General features: G+C 36.0%; 1 pseudogene; it reads right to left on the bottom strand.

The window, feature by feature from the left end:
- Window positions 1-2,110: 2,110 nt before the first annotated feature.
- LOC149233948 (heat shock cognate 70 kDa protein 2-like) overlaps window positions 2,111-24,383 on the bottom strand; it is a 48,536-nt pseudogene continuing 26,263 nt past the window's right edge.

Below are 24,383 nucleotides of genomic sequence, written 5' to 3'. Positions count from 1 at the left end.
TAATCTCAACCCTCAGTGACCAAGCATTGTTGCTTAGAATTGCACAGAGCTTGAGGCTGCCCTCCAGGTAGTTTGCACTGCGCAATTATGGAATCAACCTGGTTGATTGTCACCTCGAACAACATAGAACTTTCCCAAGAAGCTATCTTATTTTTCACTTCCCGCAATCCTATCCATCAAGCCTCCCGCTGGTCAACCGAAGAATTTGACTTAGGCAGTGACCCAAGGCTGCACTCCTCCAAAAAATTGTGCATATTCTGTCACCTTGCCTACTTTCATTGTCTGAAGAAATTTCTCAGGCAAGAGGGATATACACCCTCTGCTTGTCACTACACTGTCTTTGGAAATTGCGCAGTTCTTTCAGTCAGTCCCCTTGCCAGCCTACTTGTTACTCCTCCTGAAAATTATACAGTTTTCATGGATAGTCCACTTGCTGGCACCCCACTCAGCCCAAAAACTGTTCAGACATGTCCTACATGACTTCTTCTTAGATCTGCGGAGTTCTGGCCAACAAGCTCCCATAGCCCACTCCCAGTCTTCTCTGAAAATCTGCACAGTTTTCACTGCCAGTGCCTCCTGTTGTCTGCATTGCCTTCCCTAGAAAAATTGCACAGTTCTACCTCCCAGCTGAGCCATATACCACAAATGTCACTGTTGCCCCAGACTGCCCAACCTAGCCTTTAAGAGACCTTTGCGTAGTTTTTCCTGACAGTGTTCCGGAGCCTTGCATCCCGGCCTGACATGTGCTCTGCGCTGTTTCAAAGCCTTGTCCTTTCTCCCTATCACATGCACTCGGAAACGAAAGATAATGCATCATGGTAAACTAGGGGATTTTTGGATTTGATGTCATCTCGTCATGAATGATTGCAGAAATAAGTACATGGATGAGACACAACACGACGATGAACGGGATGAACAAGGAGCGCATGCTAGAATAAATAATGTAAACTTTGAAATGGGAACTGATACTGTTACCTGTTTTGTAGAGATAGCAAAAAAGTGACCCGATTTTGAAAATGGGTGATGTAGAACACACATGTCTTTTTTAGAGCATAGTTTTTGGCACTTCAAATTTTTTTATGTACATTACATTTTAGAATGGTAGTGATTTTCATGTTGATTTAAAAAAGTGATAATTCTGCATTAGGACATTTTTTTAAAAGACCTATTTTTTGACTTTAAATTTTCTAATGTATGAAATGTAAATAATTATTTTCTAAATTTAATCATTTTTGAAGTGGTCTTCTTCTTCATATTTTCTTGTTTTTATTTTAATTTTTTTTTTTTGTAGTGAGGTTTTTATTGTTTTGCATATTTAAAGAAGAAGGTCGATATTTTGAATTTTTGATATTCTACATATTTATACATCGTTAATTAATATTTCAATCCAAATGAAATAATTGTCTCCAGAAAACAATAATTTTTAACAATTGACCAAAAAATAACCATTTTTAACATAAATATAACTAAAAAACTACACGTTTTGATAATTTTTTATAATTTTTTGTTAGAGATGACATGTCAAAATCACAATTTTTATAGGAAAATTTTAACTAAAAATGGTTAAATAATAGTTTTTTTTAATGAATTTCATGTCAAATAATAATAATAATCACTGTTTTTTTTCAAAAAATAATGATTAACATAAAAATGAATGCGAAAATCACATAATACAAATATTGAACACATAACAACCTTAATTGAGTGCTTATTCTTCTCATAAAATGTCAAAGTCAAAACATTACAAGTATAACTAATTAATAGTTTCCAAAAATGAGCTTGATTTCCAAGCATAACTTAAATTTAATCAACAATGTCAAGTAATCTAAACTCTTTGTCCTCTGGATTTTCATCATTGTCTTCTTCCACAATATTTTCTACTTCATTTTGCTCATTTTCCTCCTCTAATGGATCTTTGATGTCTGCGAATCTCCCAATGTATGCCTATCCAATCATTCCGTGTAATGGTGGTTGGGGTTCATTTTCCTTTTTCGCCACACGTGATTCACTAAAGTCCCCTTTCTTCAACCCAATTTCTTCCATTGCATCTTGAAGAAATTGAAGGGCATTAATTCTTTGCTAAATAAAATTGCACTGTATTGGATCTTTTTCAATGGCAATGCAATTTCTTCCTTTTTGAAGGCAACATGCTAGTGTTTTACCTAATTATCAAGCACAAAAGAAATAATGAAGTAAATTAGTACAATGACATATAAATTAATAAATAACATATTAAATTCAATTCCATATAATAAATCTTACCTGAGCCAGAAAATAAATCCAAAACCCAATCTCCTTCATTTGACTGTCACAAAGACATGGCTAAATCGAGCTCCTAAATAACATTGGGTTACATTGTTTAAGTGCTCAAACGACTCAATTGAGTGCTTAAAAAGGGCTCAATTGAGCAATCATTTTTTACGATTATTCAACAAATAAGTTTATTAAGAAAGGTTATTCATGTAAACCCAAAAACGATGTGTGCAATACCTACTATCTTGTGCAAAGCACACAGGTAAACATACTAACTAGAAACGCCCAAATTGATGAATGGCTTTTCGAAATTCCAATAGACTAGCCATAGCTGGTGCCACATGAAAGAAAAGGAGGTACATTTTAGTATTTTATGAAACTTCAAATTCCAATCTCAAAACCAACGCAAAAAATAAATTTATTTCCATAAATGAATTACCAAATCCTATATACTGACCTGCCAAGAGTACAGCCCCCACCAACATCAGCACCTGGCCAGCCTGTGGTTCCAAATCCAAAGCGGTTGTCAGCACCTATATGGAGATGCATGATATATATATATTTTTTTTAATTTAAAATTTTTAATGTTCAAATGTTGGTTTCAGAAATATCGCTTCCTTCTGCATAACCTTTTCATACATATTTCTATGCAGAACAAGGACCTCATTAGTTTATTAAAATTGTGTATTTTTTAAGATGGATGTAATGAAGTAAAGTAAAGAATAACCATGAGATTTATTCATTCTTTGTGAGGTTTAATTTTATTAGGATATTAAAGATAATTGTTTGTTTAAGAACTAATTAAACAAAATATATAGCATAATTGCTAGAACAGTATCACACATTCTATCATTCTCGAATCCGATCAGTTTGAGATGTGCATCCCACTTAATAAGGTGCAGTCGTAGTATGCAGAGAAAATTAATTCTATATTATATGTGGGAGGAGTTGTGAGCAGCCATAGCTGTCATCAACCACCATCACGAGCGTGCCATCAGAGAGAGCCGTAGCTCTTGCCGTCACTACAACAACATGTTTTTAATCTTTCGGTCGAATTTCTACGTTGTCGTGATCTAGCGTACAACAAACACAAAGAAAGAAGTGAAAGCAAATTCAACATTACAAACACAAGAAAGAAGTGAAAGAAAAGTTGGCATTAGAGAAAGCAAGAAAATAGTTATTTTGGAAAGACAAGTCAACCTTCTTGGAACACACTTCAAAGGAGTCAGAAATATTGTCCATCATGTGGGAAAAGTATAAATAAATATTTTTAGTTGATTAATTCCATCTGTCGAATTTGAAGTAATAGGGCGATTCTAAGAATCGCCCTCGCCCTGCCACCATGATCACCAGAGGTGGCGGGGCGAGGGCGATTCTCAGAATTTCCATATTACTTCAAATTCTATAGATGGAAACACAACGAATCAACTAGCCATCAAATTCGACACCTTCAAGAACAAAATCGATCCGGATTTTTAGTTGGGTAATTCCATTTGTCGAATTTGAAGTAATAGGGTGATTCTGAGAATCACCGTCGCGCCGCCACCATGATCAATTACACGACCATCCCGACGAAGAAAGAGCATATATTCTCCACCTATGCCAATAACCAGCCTGGAGTGTTGATCCAAGTGTACGAGGGGGAGCGTGCCCAAATAAAAGACAATAATCTGCTAGGCAAGTTCAAGTTGAGCGACGTGACATTGAGCAGCAACAAGTCTTGAACCTTCTAGTTGCCTTCTCCAGTGAGAATGGCAGCCTGCACCGCGGCTTCGTAGGCCACGGCTTCGTTGGGATTTATGCTCTTGCACAGTTCCTTCCCATTGAACAAATCTTGCAACAACTTCTTCACTTTGGGTATGCGTGTCGAGCCTCCCACCATAACGACTTCCCCGATTTGGCTTTTGTCCATCTTGGCATCTCACAGACATTTCTCAACTGGCTCCATGCATTTCCTGAACAAGTCCATGCACATCTCCTCAAACCTCGTGGGCATTATGGTCGTGTAGAAGTCGATTCCCTCGTACAGGGAGTCGATCTCTACCGTGGTCTGGGCGATGGAGGAGAGAGTTCTCTTGGCTCTCTCGCTCGATGTTCTCAGCCTCCGGAGTGCTCTTGCATTCGAACTAATATCCTTCTTGTGCTTACGCTTGAACTCCTGCACGAAATGACTCACTAATCTATTGTTCAAGTCCTTGCCCCCGAGATGCATGTCTCCCATTGGTGCCTTCACTTCGAAGAGCCCTTCCTTGATTTTCAGCAGGGAAACGTCGAAAGTCCCACCACCGAGGTCGAAAATCAATATATTCTTCTCTTTCACGCTTCCCTTCTTTTCTAGCCCGTAGGCAATGGCGGCTGCGGTGGGTTCGTTGATGATTCTCAACACATTAAGGCCCGCAATAAATCCAACATCCAAATAATACTGTGTATATGTATGCAAACATTAAAAAAAAGGAGAAAGACAGGTAGAAGGGAACTTGGTTTAGTGTATTATAATAAAATTATTATAGATGAACATAGTAATGTTCCAATGTACATACTGGAAAACTATCGAAGGACTGTGTTAATATACACATATTTACGTAGGAAAAAAATGATAAACTATTGTACTTAAGTACATTCTCTAAAGGTGAGAACAAAAGAAATTATTGGCTTCTCTACTAGAATCATGGTGGCAGGGCGAGGGCGATTCTCAGAATCGCCCTATTACTTCAAATTTGACAGATGGAATTACCCAACTAAAAATCCGGATCCGGATCGATTTTGTTCTTGAAGGTGTCGAATTTGATGGCTAGTTGATTCGTTGTGTTTCCATCTGTCGAATTTGAAGTAATAGGGTGATTCTGAGAATTGCCCTCGCCCCGCCACCTCTGGTGATCATGGTGGCAGGGCGAGGGTGATTCTCAGAATCACCCTATTACTTCAAATTCGACAGATGGAATTACCCAACTAAAAATCTTTATTTATACTTTGCCCACGTGATGGACAATATTTTTGACTCCTTCGAAGTGCGTTCCAAGAAGGTTGACTTGTCTTTCCAAAATAACTATTTTCGTGCTTTCTCTAATGCCAAATTTTCTTTCACTTCTTTCTTGTGTCTGTAATGTTGAATTTGCTTTCACTTCTTTCTTCATGTTTGTTGTATGCTAGATCACGACAACATAGAAATTTGACCGAAAGATTAAAAACATGCAGCTGTAGTGATGGCAAGAGCTGCGGCTCTCTCTGATGGCACACTCATGATGGTGGTTGACGGCAGCTATGGTTGCTCATGACTCCTCCCACATATAATATAGAATTAATTTTCTCTGCATACTGTGACTGCACCTTATTAAGTGGGACGCACATCTCAAACTGATCGGATTCGAGAATGATAGAATGTGTGATACTGTTCTAGCAATTATGTTATATATTTTGTTTAATTAGTTCTTAAACAAACAATTATCTTTAATACCCTAATAAAATTAAACCTCACAAAGAATGAATAAATCTCATGGTTATTCTTTACTTTACTTCATTACATCCATCTTAAAAAATACACAATTTTAATAAACTAATGAGGTCCTTGTTCTTCATAGAAATATGTATGAAAATGTTATGCAGAAGGAAGTGATATTTCTGAAACCAACATTTGAACATTAAAAATTTAAAATTTAAAAAAAAATTATCATGCATCTCCATATAGGTGCTGACAACCGCTTTGGATTTGGAACCACAGGTTGGCCGGGTGCTGATGTTGGTGGGGGCTATACTCTTGGCAGGTCAGTATATAGGATTTGGTAATTCATTTATGGAAATCTAAATTTATTTTCTGGGTTGGTTTTGAGATTGGAATTTGAAGATTCATAAAATACTAAAATGTACCTCCTTTTCTGTCATGTGGCACTAGCTATGGCTGATCTACCGGAATTTCGGAAAGCCATTCGCCAATTTGGGCATTTCTAGATAGTATGTTTTCCTGTGTGCTTTGCACGAGATAGTAGGTATTGCACACATCGTTTCTGGGTTTCCATGAATAACCTTTCGTAATAAACTTATTTGTTGAATAATTTTTAACATTTTGTTAGAATATTTTTTCATTAGTTTTGGAATAAAACCATAAACACGTTGAATAAAAGACTTGGCAATAGATCTTACAGTGTAAAAATGACGTGGGAAGTGGAATTATTAGCCCCTGCCGCGTAGTAGTTATAATAATCATTATGGTGTGATATTAATTTTTTTTGAGTTGAGTTGTTAAGTGTGATTTTCTGAAAAGTATTTTTTTTCGGATTTAATTTGTTTAGAATTTAGTAAGATTTATTAAAATATCAAATTTTACAAGTGAATTTTTCACAATTATCTAGAACAATAGTAAATCATATTATCAAAAACTAGTTTAAACAACCTAAATTAAAATTTAATTTAAGTACAATAAATCACTCTTTAAAACTACTTCAATCTAAATTTATATTTATTTAATTCGATTTAGTCAAAATTTCTTCATTGCACTTACCTCCACTCGACCCGCAGATATTTCTTTGGAGTAGTTAAACCTTCATAAATTTATTTGGGTTTATGGTTTATAAGTTTGTAACTTCCAAGTGACAATTACATAGTACACATTGTTGGTCACATCACTACGACAACTTGTATCCATGTTATCTCATGTGTTGTGTTAGTGTTATATGGTTTAGAGTTTTTTAAGTATATTTTGTTGGTTGAATTTATTTATAAGTTGGTAGGAATTTGTTAAAATCACAAATTTCAATTGTGAATTTTTAGTTAAAAGGTTTTAAATTTTTAGTTAAAAAGTTTTAAGGATTTTTTTAAGTGTTGAATCTATATATAGTTAAAGATTATATTTTAAATAATGAATGATCATGATTTAACCAAAAATGATTTCTTTGACTACATAATAGTTAACCAAAGTCCTTTATCCAACTTTTTTGTTTCCGCCAATTTACTAACTTGCATGAACGTCTTAATGGAAAAAAAACATGCATGAATGTTCTAGTTCATAATTACATTCCCATTGGAGATGCATAAAAGGAAATAGTTATGCTTGTATTCTCAAACATATTATCATAATTTGTAATCTTATAGGTGTGTTACATGTGTGTTATATATTGTGATCGTGAGTTATAATTGTGAGTTTCTAGATTACTATCTTTAGCTAATCAAATCCACTTTCTTAGAGCATGAATAGGCCTAATGGTTAAGAGCATGTGTTTCCTCCTAAGAGGTCACAGGTTCAAAAACCAGAAGGGGTTAGAGTAGGTATGCCTTCGTAGACATAATAATCAAATCGTTGCATGGAGGTGGTCTCTTGTCCCACAAACAAGGGGGTCTCATACACCAATTTGGTGTCTCACTTGGCTATGATGATAGAAATATGAAAAGGTTGTTACCAGAAGGAACAGTGTTGAGATGGGAGTTTGTTGAAACCAATCGTAGATCTAGAAGAATTTTGAAACCTGAAATCGTGGACATGCATGTGGACTCAGATGGAGCACTAGTTGATGAAAGAGAAGAATATGGAACATCTTCGTCTGCATCCAATCATTCATCTGAAGATGTGAATTTTGATGGTGTGCAAGAAAAAATTAGTGATTTTGAATAGTTGTCTAAAACAGTTTATATAAGTGATGTTTGCATCATATCTTGAAAAAAAAAAATTTATTTCCATATGGTGTTAAATCAGAAGTTATGAGTCATTTTTATGTTGTTTGAGTATATTTCTTAATTAGGATAATTTTTATTGTTTAGAATATCTACAATGAAACATTAAATTAGAGATATAATGTATGTTTCATTCAATATACAAATAATGACAATTTGATTCATAGTCATGTAATTTTTTCATAATGTCCTGGTTTTTTAATTTTATCGTTGAAAAAATTCCAATTTCTTTTGTATCTAGCATGTTATGGTTGAAAACATGTTGAATTTATACTTAGGAAAGAAAAAAGTTATTCTACCAAAAACATTAGTGTGTTTTTTTCATCATAAACAACTGTTTTTTTGCACATAAAAATTTGATTTTACTAGCATTTTTTAAAAATGTTGAAAATTGACCCTAAAAAAAAATCGTCGTTCTAGTATCAACACTTTTTCATTTTCAAGATTTTTTTTGCACGAAAATTTCATTTTCACTGCCATTTTTAAAACATGTTCAAAATTGACCCTAAAGAAAAACCATCATTCCAGTATACACACTTTTCATTTTTATCACTGTTTTTGATGTTTTTTTAGGGTTTTTTGGCGAGAGTTCCCGTTTTGAGTTTATAGTTCCCGTTTCAAAGTTTACATTGTTAATACTTGCTCGTGGTTGGATGAACACATGAAGCATACCAAGTAGCAAGAGAAGGAGACACATGCGCATGCATGAAATATCAAGTGAACACCAAGACCATTGAAGACTTTGTGCACTCTGCCTTGCAAAGGTGAAGCTATGGTACACGACGAGCACACTCATCACTTAGCAGCACAATAGCTCAACACAAACTACACAACCAGTATGTGCATACCTGCAATGTCATGTCTAGTTTTGTCATAAGTCACCTTGGCCACATCACTACTTAGGGTCATAATTGTGTAATCAATGTAATGTAACGTGGAAGTCCAAGAGACCCACGGATGAAGTCAAAGAGTCATGTAAGTCAAAGATTCATGTAATGTGAACAATCATGAGGGATGCTGAACAGTCGCAAGAGTCAGTTTCACCCTTGGCTATATATAACCCTCATTCGTACATGTAAAGCACTTTTCACCTTGGCTCCTCCCACATAGCCTTGAGAGTCTATAGTATTTTCTTTGAGGAGAGAGCAGTGGCTACAATGCCCCACTATCGGGGTTAGCAATGTATGGTGCACGAATGTGTCTTAGAACTTTCGCTTAATTCAGAATCTTGTTAACAGGCCAGTACATTTTAACACGTATTGTATTCGTTTGCAAGACTATTATTTGGATGCTTGTAATGCATGTTGCTTTAACTTGTACTAATATAGTTGAACTATTTCAGTTTTTTTAGTTCATATGTTGTTGGAATGTGGTGTATCCATTGTTAAAATTGTCTCGCTCATGTGGACTATTCAGTTGGACACTCAACAGATTCATTCTTGTAAACTTGTTATAACGACCGTCACACTCGTGTGGACTATTCCACTACGTGTTATACGTGATATATGTCCACTTTATGTTTGTGACTGCTGCATCCATGTGGACTACTTCGTCAGAAGTTGCGCATGTCTTGCGGTGTTGTGTGTCTCTAATAGATTTGGGACTGTTCCCTTTCGACTTGAGACTCACTCTCACCCTCTCCCTCTGCAGTGAAAGAACTTAGATACAAGTTACACTAAGCACTCACTAGGCACACGAACCTTAATGTTTGAAGACTAAGTATACCACTTTCATGTGTTGACAAGCAAGAGCTAAGGCATATCTTTAAGATAATGGACATCGGGCCATCATAATAGATGGGACTCCTAAACCAAACGCTGTGAGGTCTAGTTGGGACTTCATACCGAGGAAATCCCCTGAATGTTGGCAGGTCCAGCACCGTCAATAGGGCTCTATTAGAACCTGGTGGTAACCAAACTTCCGATCGATCTTGCTGGAATACTTGGACCCCTTGAGTTGTTCCAACAGGTAACCAATCAGTGGGATTAGATACTTGTTCCTGACAGTGATTTTGTTTAGTGCCCGATAATCAATGCAGAGCCTCTAGGTCCCATCCTTCTTCTGTACAAGTACAATCGCACTCCCACAAGGTGAGGAACTTGGTCGAATACGCCCTTTCTACAAAAACTCCTGGATTTTCCACTTGATCTCTTCATTTTCTAGAATGGAGTGGTGATATATTGGCACATTGGTTAGAGGTGCTCCGAGAGTTAGATCGATTGAATGCCTGACTTGACAATGCAAGGGTAACCCTATGGGTGAGGAGAATATGTCCTTGTATTATTCCACAACCGTATCCACCTGCTTCTACCGCTTGGAGGAACCCTTCTCGGGTGGTATGGTTGTGGCTATGGCCTTCCCCTTAATTTGAGAGCAAATCAGAAAGAAAACAAATTTCCCAATCTAGGAGATGACCTTACTGCATTACTTAGAAAAGATCAAAGAGATGGCAGTAGGTGGGGTTACCTCTGGTATCCTATATAACTTAGTACCCAAAGAAATAATAACAGAGTGAGGTCTAGACTCATATACAACATGTCGCTTCCATAAGTATGGTTGTCCTAATATGTTGGGTCCCTATAATACTAGTGATTACCCCATTACTATTGTAGTTGCATCCCTTATTAATATTGTTGTGCCCCTATTATCCCCATATTGTTATTACTGTGCCCCATAGAATCCCTCTATTGTTATTTTTGTGGCTTTATATTATTATTGTTAGGTTGGCTGGGTTATATTGTGACTCCTTAGACTCCTATATATAGAAAGGAGGTTTTGTCATTTGAATCATCCAAGAATTGTTCATTTATGTAATGTAAAGGAGGTTGCCCCCTCGAAGAGGCTGAATTCTAAGGTGTTGATCTATCTTTTCTATCTTTTCTTGAGCTGGTTTCATAACATTTGGTATCAGAGCCTTGGATTCTAGGGTTTCGCTGCTCCAAATAGGTCATCGTGGCATTTTCGCTATAACTTTTTTTCTGCGACGTTTCAGAAGCTAAAAAAGAAATCCTTTGAGAAGACATCGCGTTGAACATCGGGTCCAAATTTCAGAGCTTTTCACACTATATTTTCGGAGATATGATCTGAGGAAGTTGGTCTTTTTGCAGACTCTTAAATTAAATTCCAAACAGGTGACCTGGGAAAATTGTCACAACTTTCTCTCTGAGCATCGGATTGAAATTTTGTAAGAAGTTATAGAAAGAGGATGGACTGTAATTTCTTGTAGATATTGTTTAGAGCCAAAGGTCAAAACAGTGACTCGTGGCATGTCGTACAAGTTCGCTCTACTGAATTAGTCTATAATCAAGTCACTGTGGGAGATTTCGCATAACTCTTCCTTGGAGAATCCAATTTGGGTCAGATTGGTGGCATTGGAAAGAGGACATAGAGGGCTATTTCAGGTCAAAATTCATAACTAGATGATCAGAAATTACAGAGATACATCAGAGGCAATATCGAGCTCCTACAAAGTGAAAAAAGGTGTGTAGATTTTTTAAATTTTTGCTTAAGCTTGGTTTGAAAATTTATTTTGAAGGAATTCAAAGGGCATAGTAGAGCATTATTATCAGTAACTGATGCCTCGAGGAAAGAAAATGAAAACATCTAGTAAGCAACCTGAAAGATCTAGCATGACTCATGAAGAAGAGGAAGAAATGCTACATGATATATCAAAATTACAAGAACAAGTGCAACAAATGTCACTCTCACAAAAGCTAACAGAAGCTAAGATAAATGGCGTGGAAGCTAAGATGAATGGCATGGAAGCTAAGATGGACAACTTGAAGATAGATTTGAACACAATTTTGAAGATAGGCATGGAATATTTGAAGACAGATTTGACAAATTTTCTACAAGAAATACTTACTAATGGTGAAAAGGTAGTAAAGGAAACTCATGAGGCAAACAAAAGAAATGTTAATCATGATTTCTTAGACTCTAATGTGGGATCGAAGACCCACCATATTCCAAAAATCGATATGAGGAAGTTTGATGGCAAGGATCCTGCAACATGGATATTACAAATGGAGCAATTTTTCAATCTCAATAATGTGCAAAACACACAAAAGGTATGTATTGCAACTTTACATTTGGAACCAAATCAGTTTGTATGGTATCAATGGCTTTGCTCTCGTAAACAAATTATCACTTGGGCAATTTTTACGGAAGAATTGATAGCACATTATGAGGATACAAAAAGCAACACTTTTTTTAGCCAATTGATAAGTCTCAAACAAAAGGGTTCAATAATGGAGCACATTGAGGAGTTCCAAAAATTGAACATAAGGGTAAAAAATATTCTAGAGGACATAGGATTGATGTGTTCATAGGGACTTTAAAGGATAATATCCAACATGATTTTCACCTTTGGGAACCTGATTCATTAGAGAAGGCATTCAGGTTAGCAAGAAAAATGGAAAGCAAAATTATGGCAACCAGGAAGCATACCACTCACAACTATAAAGATGGAAGTGTGTTGCTCCTAGTCTTCCACAACCTATAAGGTTGACACCACAACAATTGGAAGAAAAAAGAGCAAAAGGGCTTTGTTACAATTGTGATAGAAAATACACTAAAGGTCATAAGTGTGCTAAGAAGAAATTATTCTACATAGATTGTGAAGAGGAAGAAGAAAAGGAGCAAGAAAGTTCAAAAGAAGAGGATATACTCCAGGAACAAAGCCTAGATAAAGAAGAAATGAATCCAACCATATCTTGTAATGCATTGGCGGGAATTACCACTCCTCAAACCATCAAGATAGAAGGACAAATCAAGAAGAAAAAGGTAATAGTGTTGATTGATTCAGGAAGTACCCACAATTTTATTCATTGTAAGGTAGCAAAAGAATTGAATTGCTTCTTATATCCAGCACCAGAGTGTCAAGTGATGGTTGCAAATGGAGGAACAATAAATTTCTCTGGAAAGTGCCATAATATCAAGCTATCCATGGGAGAATATGTATTGACTAGCCCAATGCTTTCCATTCCAATGGGAGGTGCTGATGTTGTACTAGGAGTCCAATGGCTACAATCCTTGGGTACAATAGCTTTTAATTTTCAAGAACTTTTCATGAAATTTTCCGTGGAAGGAAAGGAAGTTGAATTAAGGGGTATTGCAGGGAAACCGGGAAAGATAATTAGCTCTAATGGTATGACAAAGCTTCTAAAAAAGGAACAAAGGGGTGTAATTGCACAATTATGTTCGCTAGATGTTTCCACATTGCAATCATCTATTTCTCCAGATCTCCAAAAAGTCTTGGACAATCATTCCAAGGTATTTGAGACTCCCAAAGGTCTCCCACCTATTCGTGATCATGATCATGCTATTCATCTGATTCCAGGAAGTGTTCCTCCAAACATCAGGCCGTACAGATATCCCTATGCCCAAAAGAGTGAAATTGAACGTATGGTTGCAGAAATGCTAGAGGCTGGTATAATTCAACCGAGTCAAAGTTCTTTCTCTACTCCAGTAGTATTGGTGCACAAGAAGGATGGATCATGGCGCATGTGTCCGGATTATAGGGAGCTCAACAAGCTCACTATTAAAGATAAGTTTCCCATTCCTGTCATTGATGAATTACTGGATGAATTGCATGGATCAATTTACTTCACCAAGTTGGATCTTCGTTCAGGATATCATCAAATCAGAATGAAGACTGAAGACATTCCGAAAATAGCATTTAGAACTCATGAGGGTCATTATGAATTTTTGGTCATGCCTTTTGGCCTTACCAATGCACCTTCAACATTTCAAGGTTTGATGAATTCCATTTTCAAACCATTCCTTAGAAAATTTGTGTTAGTATTTTTTGATGATATACTAATCTACAGCAAGTCTTGGAAGGATCATGTTGAACATGTTGACAGGGTGCTACAACTATTGGAGGAGAAACAATTATATGCAAAAAGATCCAAATGTTTCTTTGGAGTACAAGAGGTGGAATATCTGGGTCATATTGTATCTCATGAAGGAGTTAAGGTAGACCCTAGCAAATTAAAACCATTAAGGAATGGAAAATCCCCACATCCATAAAGCATCTGCGAGGATTTCTTGGGTTGACAGGTATTATCGCAAGTTTGTTAAGAATTATGGGAGAATAGCAGCACCTCTAACAACATTATTGAAGAAAGATGCATTTTCATGGACTCCAGAAGCAACAAAGGCCTTCGAACATCTTAAAGAGGCAATGTGCCAAGCACCGGTCTTAGCTACACCGAACTTCACAAAAACCTTTATTGTGGAATGTGATGCTTCAGGAAATGGAATGGTGCTGTTTTAATGCAAGATGAAAGACCCATTGCTTTTGAAAGTCGTCCAATCAAGGGAAAGTTTTTACACAAAGCTATTTATGAGAAGGAAATGTTGGCAATACTCCATGCACTTAAGAAATGGCGACCCTACCTAATGGGAAGACACTTCAAGGTAAAAACGGATCATGATAGCCTTAAATACTTTTTAGAACAAAGATTATCCTCTGAAGAGCAAAAAAGTGGGTCACAAAGATGTTGGGTTATGACTTTGAAATCATCTACAAAAAAGGGAAGCAAAATGTGGTGGCAGATGCACTCTCAAGAAAGGATGAGGATGTGGAAGCATTGTTGTGCACCATTTCTATTATCCAACCAGATTGGATAAACGAAGCAAGGGAGGAATGGAAGAATGACGAAGAAGTGTGGGCACTTATTCGAAAGTTACAACAAGATTCCAGTACGTCTGATACATTTAGCTGGCAAAATGATTCTTTATGGTACAAAGATCGCTTATACCTCTGTAAGAATTCCCAACTAAAACAAAAGATTCTTATGGAATTGCACACTTCTCCCTTAGGAGGGCACTCAGGATTTTTTAAAACTTACCATAGGGTTAAGAAGGAAATTTTTTGGGATGGCTTTAAATCAGATATTCAAAAATTTGTGGCGGAATGTTTGGTTTTCCAATAAAATAAAGTTGAAACAATTAAGACACCGGGTCTATTACAACCTTTATCCATTCCAAGCCAACGTTGGGAGGAGGTTTCAATGGATTTTATCACAGGTTTACCCAAGTCTGAGGGAAAGAGTGTCATCATGGTGGTAGTTGACAGACTTACCAAGTATGCACACTTTTGTGCATTATCACATCCATTTAAAGCCAGTACAGTTTCTACTGCATTTATGGAAACAATTCAAAAGCTACATGGAAACCCAAAGATTATTGTAAGTGACAGAGATCCCATTTTCACTGGAAATTTTTGGACAGAATTATTTTCTTGTCTTGGTACTCAGTTAGCTCATAGCTCATCTTATCATCCTCAATCTGATGGGCAAACTGAGATAGTAAACAAATGTTTGGAAGGATATCTTCGTTGCTTTGTATCTGATAAACAGACACAATGGGTCAAATGGTTGCCTCTGGCTGAATGGTGGTATAACACTTCCTTCCATACAGCAACAAAAATGACCCCATTTATGGCACTTTATGGATATCAGCCACCATCCATCACATCATATTTAAGAGAAAATTCTAAGGTTCAAGCAGTGGAACATCACATCGAACATCAACAACAAGTCCTCCAACTCTTAAAGGATAACCTCGTGTTGGCACAGAATAGAATGAAACAACAGGCAGATCAACATCGCAGCAAAAGAAGTTTTGATGTAGGTGATTGGGTATTCCTACGGCTACAACCATATAAGAAAATGTCCCTCAAGCAAGCTAAGAAGGATAATAAATTATCACCAAAGTATTATGGTCCATACAAGGTGTTGCAAAAGATTGGTACTATGGCATACAAATTGGAGCTTCCTGCAGCTTCTCGATTGCACCCAGTTTTCCATGTTTCATGTTTAAAGAAGGTTATAGGTGACAAGCTCCTAGTTCAAACAATATTTCCAAAACTTGATAGGAAGGAAAAATTATATTGGAACTGGAAGCAGTCACAGAAACAAGAACTTGACAGCTACGAAATCGATCAATTTCAGAGTATCTTATCAAGTGGAAGAACTTATCCACTGAAGATTCCACATGGGAGGATGAGAATTTTATACAAAAGCATCCAGAACTACTCAAGCGTTGAGAACAACACTTTTTTGAAGGAGAGGGGCATTTTGGGTCCCTATAATACTAGTGATTACCCCATTACTATTGTAGTTGCATCCCTTATTAATATTGTTGTGCCCCTATTATCCCCATATTGTTATTACTGTGCCCCATAGAATCCCTCTATTGTTATTTTTGTGGCTTTATATTATTATTGTTAGGTCGGCTAGGTTATATTGTGACTCCTTAGACTCCTATATATAGAAAGGAGGTTTTGTCATTTGAATCATCCAAGAATTGTTCATTTATGTAATGTAAAGGAGGTTGCCCCCTCGAAGAGGCTGAATTCTAAGGCGTTGATCTATCTTTTCTATCTTTTCTTGAGCTGGTTTCATAACATAATAATACATCACAAACTTCAAGAGGAGCAACATAACACAGTACCTCATCCATGAAGGGCTTGATGCTGTAGGGAAGGTGACACTGTTGGATGATGCAGAGATCTCGTGCTTGGTGAAGCCACCAGATGGTATATGATTGCAGATGTGTTGTAGTCAGTAGGCCTAGACTCTTCATGACCTCTGCTAAAATGAGGTTCTTTTGGCTCTTGCTATCGATAGTGAATTGCAGTGGAGAACCCTTCACCAACATCTGTGAGTGAAATAGGCACCCCCCCTCTTCTGGATCTTCATGATCAATATTTTGGATCTTGGTGGTGGCTATAGTGGCATTGGGCTCTGCGTAAATGATCTACTTCCCTTTTTCATTCCCCTTGTCAGGTTCTGCCTCAGAGTCAGAACATGCGTCAGACTCAAAAGCCTTCATCTCGGCCATGAGTGAATACTTGGCCTAACACTCACTTGTGTTGTGAGTGGAGCTCTTATGGAACTCACACCATTTTCCCATGTCCTTCTTTGTCTTCGTGGTGTTTTTCTTTGCTTGCGGCTTTGATGTGTTATCATGGGTCACCTCACCTTGGATTTTCCCTTTGCTCTGCGGTTTGGCGACACCTTTCCCTTGCTTTGGATTCGCAGATCCAAAGTCTCGCTTTTTCTTTTTAAGATTTTGCTCGATCTTGACAATGTATCGATACGTCGTGTCGAGCAAGGAGATGTCTAGGAACTCCATCTCATCATGGATGTACCTGTGTAGGCAACCGTGGTACTTGAGTACCAAATGTTTCTCAGAATCCTTGATACCCAAATTCGTGCGAAGGGTATGAAAAACATCGGTAAACCCTAGCATGTCTTCATCCCTTTCCTGTCGTAGTGTGGTCCACTTTATGTATTTATCCTCATAGCTCCCAACAGGGTAGTACTGCACCTTGATGGTATCTCAGAATGAATCCCAAGTGGGTGCGACTAAAAATAGTGAGGGTGTACTTTCATCCTTTTTCTCACAGTAGGTTTCCCACCAGTTCCTGACGTGGGGGAGGCTTTGAGAAGAAAAAATGTAACCTTTTCCCGGCTGGAAAAATCATGAATAGAAAAATATCCTTCTAGTAGATTTAACCATTTATCTACGACGTTCGCATCTATCTGACCCTCAAATATGGGAATGTCAAAGTTAACTTGTACCTTAAAAGGTGTGGTGCTTCCAGAGTAGCTGCTGGAAGTAGATGTGTTGCCCTTGGGTAGTCCCTAAAGGATTTGGGAAAATTTGTCCATCATCATGTTCCTCTGTCACTCAAGGGATTCTTTGAACAAGATTTTGAAATGATATCATGCCCCCTCATATTTATTTTCTTCCCCCATGGGAGGACGTTAGGATTTGCGAGGCTAGTCTTGCAAAGGTTCGACCAGTTCAAGTGCTAACTCCCTATATCCCGACCTCATTAGGGACATGTAAAGAAAAAGAAAAGAAAGAGCAGACTACTCTTATAGCACTGATCTAAGTTTAAACAGGAATGCAACAAATTACAAATATAACCATAAATCCAAAGATGTAGCAAAAATAACACTTCATTTCATTAATATCAGATACTAATATGATAACAAACAAAATGGAAATATGACTAGTTCAGGCGATGATAGTTTATCTCTCAGAAGAGATGTGGTGGATACATGCATCTGAACTGTGTTACAATGAGGCTCAAGGGCCTATTTATTATTGAAAAACATGAGAAACCCCTAAACAACCAAAACCCTAACCCCAAGAGATGTAACGCCAAGAGTTTGTGGGTCTCGTTGGGGTTAGTTGGGCAACCAACTTTCGGGGTCATAACTTGGTCATATTATCGTTGTTTGGTGCATACAATACCTTTGTAAAGGTCTCTCCGATTACTACAGTTTTTGCTGCAGGGCCCTGCTAATGGCTATGGGCCTGCAACGAACCTCAAAAAAATGTCGTTTAAGGGGTCAAAACTACTCCGTAAGTTCATGACCCAAAAAACTAATAAAAATAGTAAATGCTGAAATAAACAAGGAAACAAAAGAAACTGATTGGAGATCTAGGTGGGTGGCCACCCATATCCACCTGGATCAAGGGTCTCTTGGTTAATTTTGACTTAATTTCCAAGTAGGAAAGGTGTGTTTGTAGTTAACATAAGGCATGTTCTTAGAATCCTAATCTAATTCAAATTAGTTCTTCCTACTCGATATTCTATATATTGCATTCATGTACAATAATAATATATCATCATATTTTATAACTAAATTCACATTTTCTCCTTGGTTCATTACTCAATTTCTCAATAGTCTTGTGCTCTCTTATTTCTTGTTTTGCAAGTAGCTAGTCTAGTATTTTTTCACACTTATTTCCAATGATTCTTCTTAAAAACCAAAAATCATTTGGTATTTATATTTTATTTATTCCTATGATTTTCTCAACATATTGTCATTTCCATGAATTTGATTGTCTTATGTCTTTTTTCTTTATTTGGACTGCTTGGTAGCATATGCAGATGGGTGCTACATGGGTAGTTCCACTTTCTTTTGATATAAGTGTATGTTGGGTTCTCATGATGATCATCATGTAGAGTCTTATCACATGGTGAGTTCCCTGCTTATGCCAAGGAATTCACTCATGTGACTCTTTCCAATGGTTTCCCTCTTGATTTCTCATCCATGCTATCGTTCCCAATTGTTTTACCCTTATTTTCTATGCTCTCTAATAATTCCCTCCTTTCTATTCTTATTGATGACAATTCATTTCTCTTCCATTTCATTATTTGCAACTCTTGAGATGTGGGAAAAATGTAATGTATGTTTTCTCAATTTCATACTAACCATACATATGTCCCACTAGATGTTAATATATGGGGTGTTTTATGGTACATCAACAATACACAAACCTCCACAACATGACACCAATGTCCTCCTATCCATCCTAGCATGTCTCGCATATTTCTTAAGATCTCTTTAAGAATCCCTCACCTTGATCAAGATTTGTGATTTTGGTTTCCCACTTAATGCCTATTGTTATGGTAGGGTCCCCTTTTCTCTTTGGGCTTCCTTGGCCACATGTTTGGCTATGGTAGATGCTTTAGCCAACCTTTTTTGGTGTCCCTACCTTACTAATTAGGATCTCTATTTGGTCTCCCACTATTTGTGATTATTATTAGATAAGGAACCCTATATTTCTAAAAGTTTTAAACCTATTAGGGCATGCTATTTGAGGCACCTGGTTTGTATTTTCCCTAATTTTAGTAATCTTCAAATGTGTTCCAAAATTTTAACTATTTTAACCCTGCAACACCTCCTTCTAATGGTATAGAGCATGGATGTTTGGAAATTACCTATATTTTGAACATATTCCTATAGTACATCTAAAAACCCACAATTTGAATTTTTTAAAAATGCTACCTGCTCAATGGTTAAATGCAGCAAATGGTTACACCCCTCAGGCATCCCCACAACTATTTATGTTTCATTTTTTCTCATTTTTGAAGGTCTATAATCTAACATTTAGATATATTAGAAGTATTTCAAATTGAACACTCTCAAGTAACCTAATAATGTCATTCCACCTCCCGTGCTCTTGTTCTATCTTGTTAGTATTGTTTGCCTCCATTAATTGTTGACCTATTTGGAGGTTGATACATTTGGTATTGCCCTCTCTATTTGTCTTGGATCTTCTTTTTTTGGTGATGGTTTAGATGAAAGTTTTGGCTTGGCATTTTTGTTTGCATTCAATTTTCCATTGTCCTTCCTCAAAGGGAGATTCAACTTAGTTATGTGGGTGAGGAGGTTTTTTACCCTTTTTGTGTTAAATATGCCTATGATAAAAAAGTGTTGCACCAAATGTATGAGAGCTAAAATTTTCCTTTGAGTTGAAAGTTGTTACAATAAGGTTATATCATAACTTTATTTCCAAGTTTGGAAATAGAGAGGGCTAGTCAAAAGAAATTAACTATAATATAGGAGTCGAGAAAGGTTATTCCTTGTACCCCACCCATTTTTGAAATTACATTAACAAGTTAGAAGATTTTTTGGAAGATGTTGGTTGTTTTACCTAACTCGTGTTGGTACATTCATCATCCTTTTTCTTTACACTAATGATGTTGTTCTGTTGATGACGAGTCTGTATGACCACAATAAACAATTAAGAATCCTCAAGTACTTTTGTTCTAGTATGGGTATAGCTGTTAACACTAACAAAATGAAGGTTATGATAATTAAATCCAAATAATCAGCTATGATACTTTTTCATATGGTAATGATAGCTTGTATGAAGTTCCTTCATACAAGTATCTTGGATTCAATATTCATCACAAGCTCAATTGGAATTATAGTGTTGAGAAAAGGATAAATGGAGGGTGGAGGGCTTATTTTGGGTTTGAAAACAATTATAATTTAATAGACCTTTTACAATGGGATAAGGAAAAAACTCCTCTTTGAGAAACTTGTTACTCTTGTTATCTTATATGGACGTGGTATATTTAAATAATCTTAAAGAATGATAGAGTAGATCCAAAAGAATTTTATCAATTATAATCTGAAAATTAAAGGCAATACACCCTACCATACGCTCCTTATAGAACAAATCCTTCCCCCCATTGACACCATGGCTATGATTAGATACTTAATGTACATGAACAAGATAAATAGCATGGATGACAAGAAGCTCCTCAAAATTGCTTCAAACTTTAGCCAAAACCACATATAGCTAAAATGTAGATGGCATCAAGTCTTGGCCAAATCATTTGGGGATAAAGGAAGAGGAAGGGAAAATAAGGATTGAAATTTATGTTAAAGTGTGGAAACTATGGTGAATCTTACTATTCCATAATATCCAAACTATAAATGTTTGATAATATTGTTCTAAAAATATTAAAATTTCTAAGCATTTTTTAGTGTGATGATTTTTAAAGTAAAATAATTTTATCCTATAAATTTTGAGTGAATCATTTAGAAAATATTGAAGTTGAAGAATATTTTTGTTGGAAAAGCATGAAAAATTAGTCCATATATGAAAGTCAGCCCCTAAAATTTGCCTTGGAAAGAAGTCATTATGCAAAACACCAATAATGTTAAGAATATTATTACATCAAAGTTTAAGTAGAATTTGTGATGGATAAAGTATTAGTGGATAAAAGAAACTTAAGATACTTTAAGGAGGTGGTAAACCCTAATCTAGAAGATGAAATGTATATCTATTTTGACTAATATAAAAAAGAAAATCACCTTTGGTAAAATAAGAACAAATTTTCACGAACTGTAATGGTAGAAATGTGGCATTATTACTTAATGAAGTATTGTATGTGCAAGCGATTGTTCCTAAGGCCATTGCAAACAAAACTAAAACTACAATCTAAACCTCATAAACCTATACAATTTTTTTATACATGTTAAGGATTCTAGGAATTATACCAAAGGCAAGTAATATATATTATGGTGCATACATTGCAAAGTGGATAAAATTGCTAGGTGATGGGACTATAATTTTTATCCCATGCAAAACTTAGCAATACTATAACACATTGACTTTGGATTTTGTATATGCATTGGATATATGATTGCATCCTTATCATCAAGATTTCCTCGGTGTGAAGTCAAAAATATGGTATAAACATTGCCACTTGTCCCAAAAGTATTAGGCATTCAACCTTGGAGTAAATACTATTGCCCATTGCATGGCATGTTGGATGATCATTGTGCTTCATTTGGATAGAATGGTCAACATCTAAGATTGATATTTCAAGGGGTGTTAACCCTAATCCTTTGGCTCATTCCTCCACTTTCTTTTGGGTAGTTAATCTTGCCAGAAAAATATAAAAGATAAATGTAAACCCTTAACTTCAAAAATTCCAAATCGCATCTACAAAATAAACAACACAATAATATAAAGATAACTCTTAAGGTAGGATAACACCATCAAATACATTGACTAGCCACCATACTACACTATTATTACTCTAGTATGCCTTTCACTCCCCCACCCATGGTCAACATTTACTTATGATTCAAGGGGCCAAACCTTAGTTACTTGGTTTTGTTGCCTTTATTTGAATGTTGATATTTTGATTCATGGTTCCACCACAATTGTATGGACAATGACTTGAAAATTTTCCATAATGGCATACATAGCGTGGTCATATGCATACACTTAACGTTATTAATTAATTGGTTAGAGAGATGCATACATATTGTGGATGTTTTATGTAGCATATTATTGATGTACATGATTCATTGGCATACACATACATGTATTATAGATGGATGTTGGTTCTATTTCCTCAATTTTCCCTCTCTAACTATCTCAGGCCCGCATACATATTATCATTGGATTTACATATAGTTTCTATAACATGCTTGAATACATATGATGTTGATGAAGGTCTATATATTAAATTTGTTTGAGCATTATTTTTTGGCCTTGTTCAACATGTATTCATAGCCAAATTTGACATTATGAGCTAGTATTCAAGATAGTGACTTGATCCGGATTTAAACAGGAATGCAACAAATTACAGAAATAACCATAAATACAGAGATGCAGCAGAAATAATACTTCATTTCATTAATGTAAAATACTGAAATATGCTTACAAACAAAAATGGAAATAAACCAGCTAGGGCGATGGTAGCTTATCTCTGAGAAGAGATGTGGCGGCTACATGCCTCTGAACTGTGGCACAATGAGGCTTGAAGGCCTATTTATTGTTGAGAAACAATGGAAAACCCTAAACATCTGAAAACCTAACCCTAGGAGATGAAACGCCAAACTATGGGCCTTGTTTTGGGTAAGTTGGTACATCAACTTCCCGAGGTCGTAACTTTGGCATACGATCTCTGATTGACGCGCACAATAGCTCGTTAGAAAGATCTATCCGAGGTATACAACTTTGGGAAGAGAAACATCAGTCTATGGAACTATGGTGTTCCCATATTTCCCAAAAAACGTTTTTTAGGGCCTCAAAACGGCTCCGGAAGTTCATGACCCGAAAAACTGCTAAAAATAGTAAATTGTGTTACAATTAAGGAAACTGAAAAACTGAAAGAGACAGTTGCTAGAGTCCAAGTGGGATAGGTGGGTGGCCACCAACATCCACCTGGATCATGACTAGACTTTGCATTATTAGCTTGTTTTTAAGTTATGTTGGATATACTACAACAACATAAGGCAGGTTTATAATGAACTTTTATACTTGTAGGGTGACACACTCATTACATTAACTATGATTAGTTTGCAAAAGGAAGTATAATACCACTAGACATATGTTATTATATTGTGAAAAACTTTATATTTGTCTCTATATGATATTGTTTCATATGATACCCATATTCTAACAATAGTTTAGACTTGTGTTAATGTAGTTAGATTTAATTTAATGTTTATATTGGTGGATGATTGACACACGAGACGTTATATTGAGTGGCATGCCAACACTAGTACTATTTTTCATTGTAACCCCTTTCCATCCATTTACCTTACTTTATTCACAATTTTTACATATCATACACCCTTGCAAAGTTTACTCTCATGTATGCATGCATTCATGATTGTTTAATGATGCATGGTTCAAGTAAATTTTGCATGAGATTCTTGTTGTGTTAATCATGACTATTTGATTGGATAATCAAGTTAGAAAGCTTATAGTCGTGGTTACTAATAAGTAGAACATGGAAATAAGATCTCTTTCAAGATCAATTATTAAAGAGGTTCCACCTTTTTAAGATTGTGTTTTTGAGTGGGTGAGGATCACTCTCATTGATGGAAACTTCTACTAGATTAACATAGTTGCTTTGAATACCATTAATTTTAATGTGTTATCTATTGAGACACGGTGCATAGATATTGGAACATGTTTAATTTTGAATTTTCATAAACTTGTATATTTGAACTACTTACTATTTTCTCAAGATTACATCAAAACACCAAGTTGGTTCATGTAATACACACACCCCATATGTAGATTGTTATTGTTGTGATTATATTGTTTCCACTATTATAATGTAATTAGTTTCTATTATGAATAAGAATATAATTTTATATTTATTTATTTTTTAATTT

This window comes from Pinus tabuliformis, chromosome 8 (genome assembly GCF_031772625.1).
Source record: "Pinus tabuliformis cultivar Carrire ecotype Pingquan chromosome 8, CPIR1, whole genome shotgun sequence".
NCBI classification, from domain to species: Eukaryota; Viridiplantae; Streptophyta; class Pinopsida; order Pinales; family Pinaceae; genus Pinus; species Pinus tabuliformis.
Note: the sequence above shows the minus strand (reverse complement) of the source record. Positions and strands in the feature narration are given on the sequence as shown.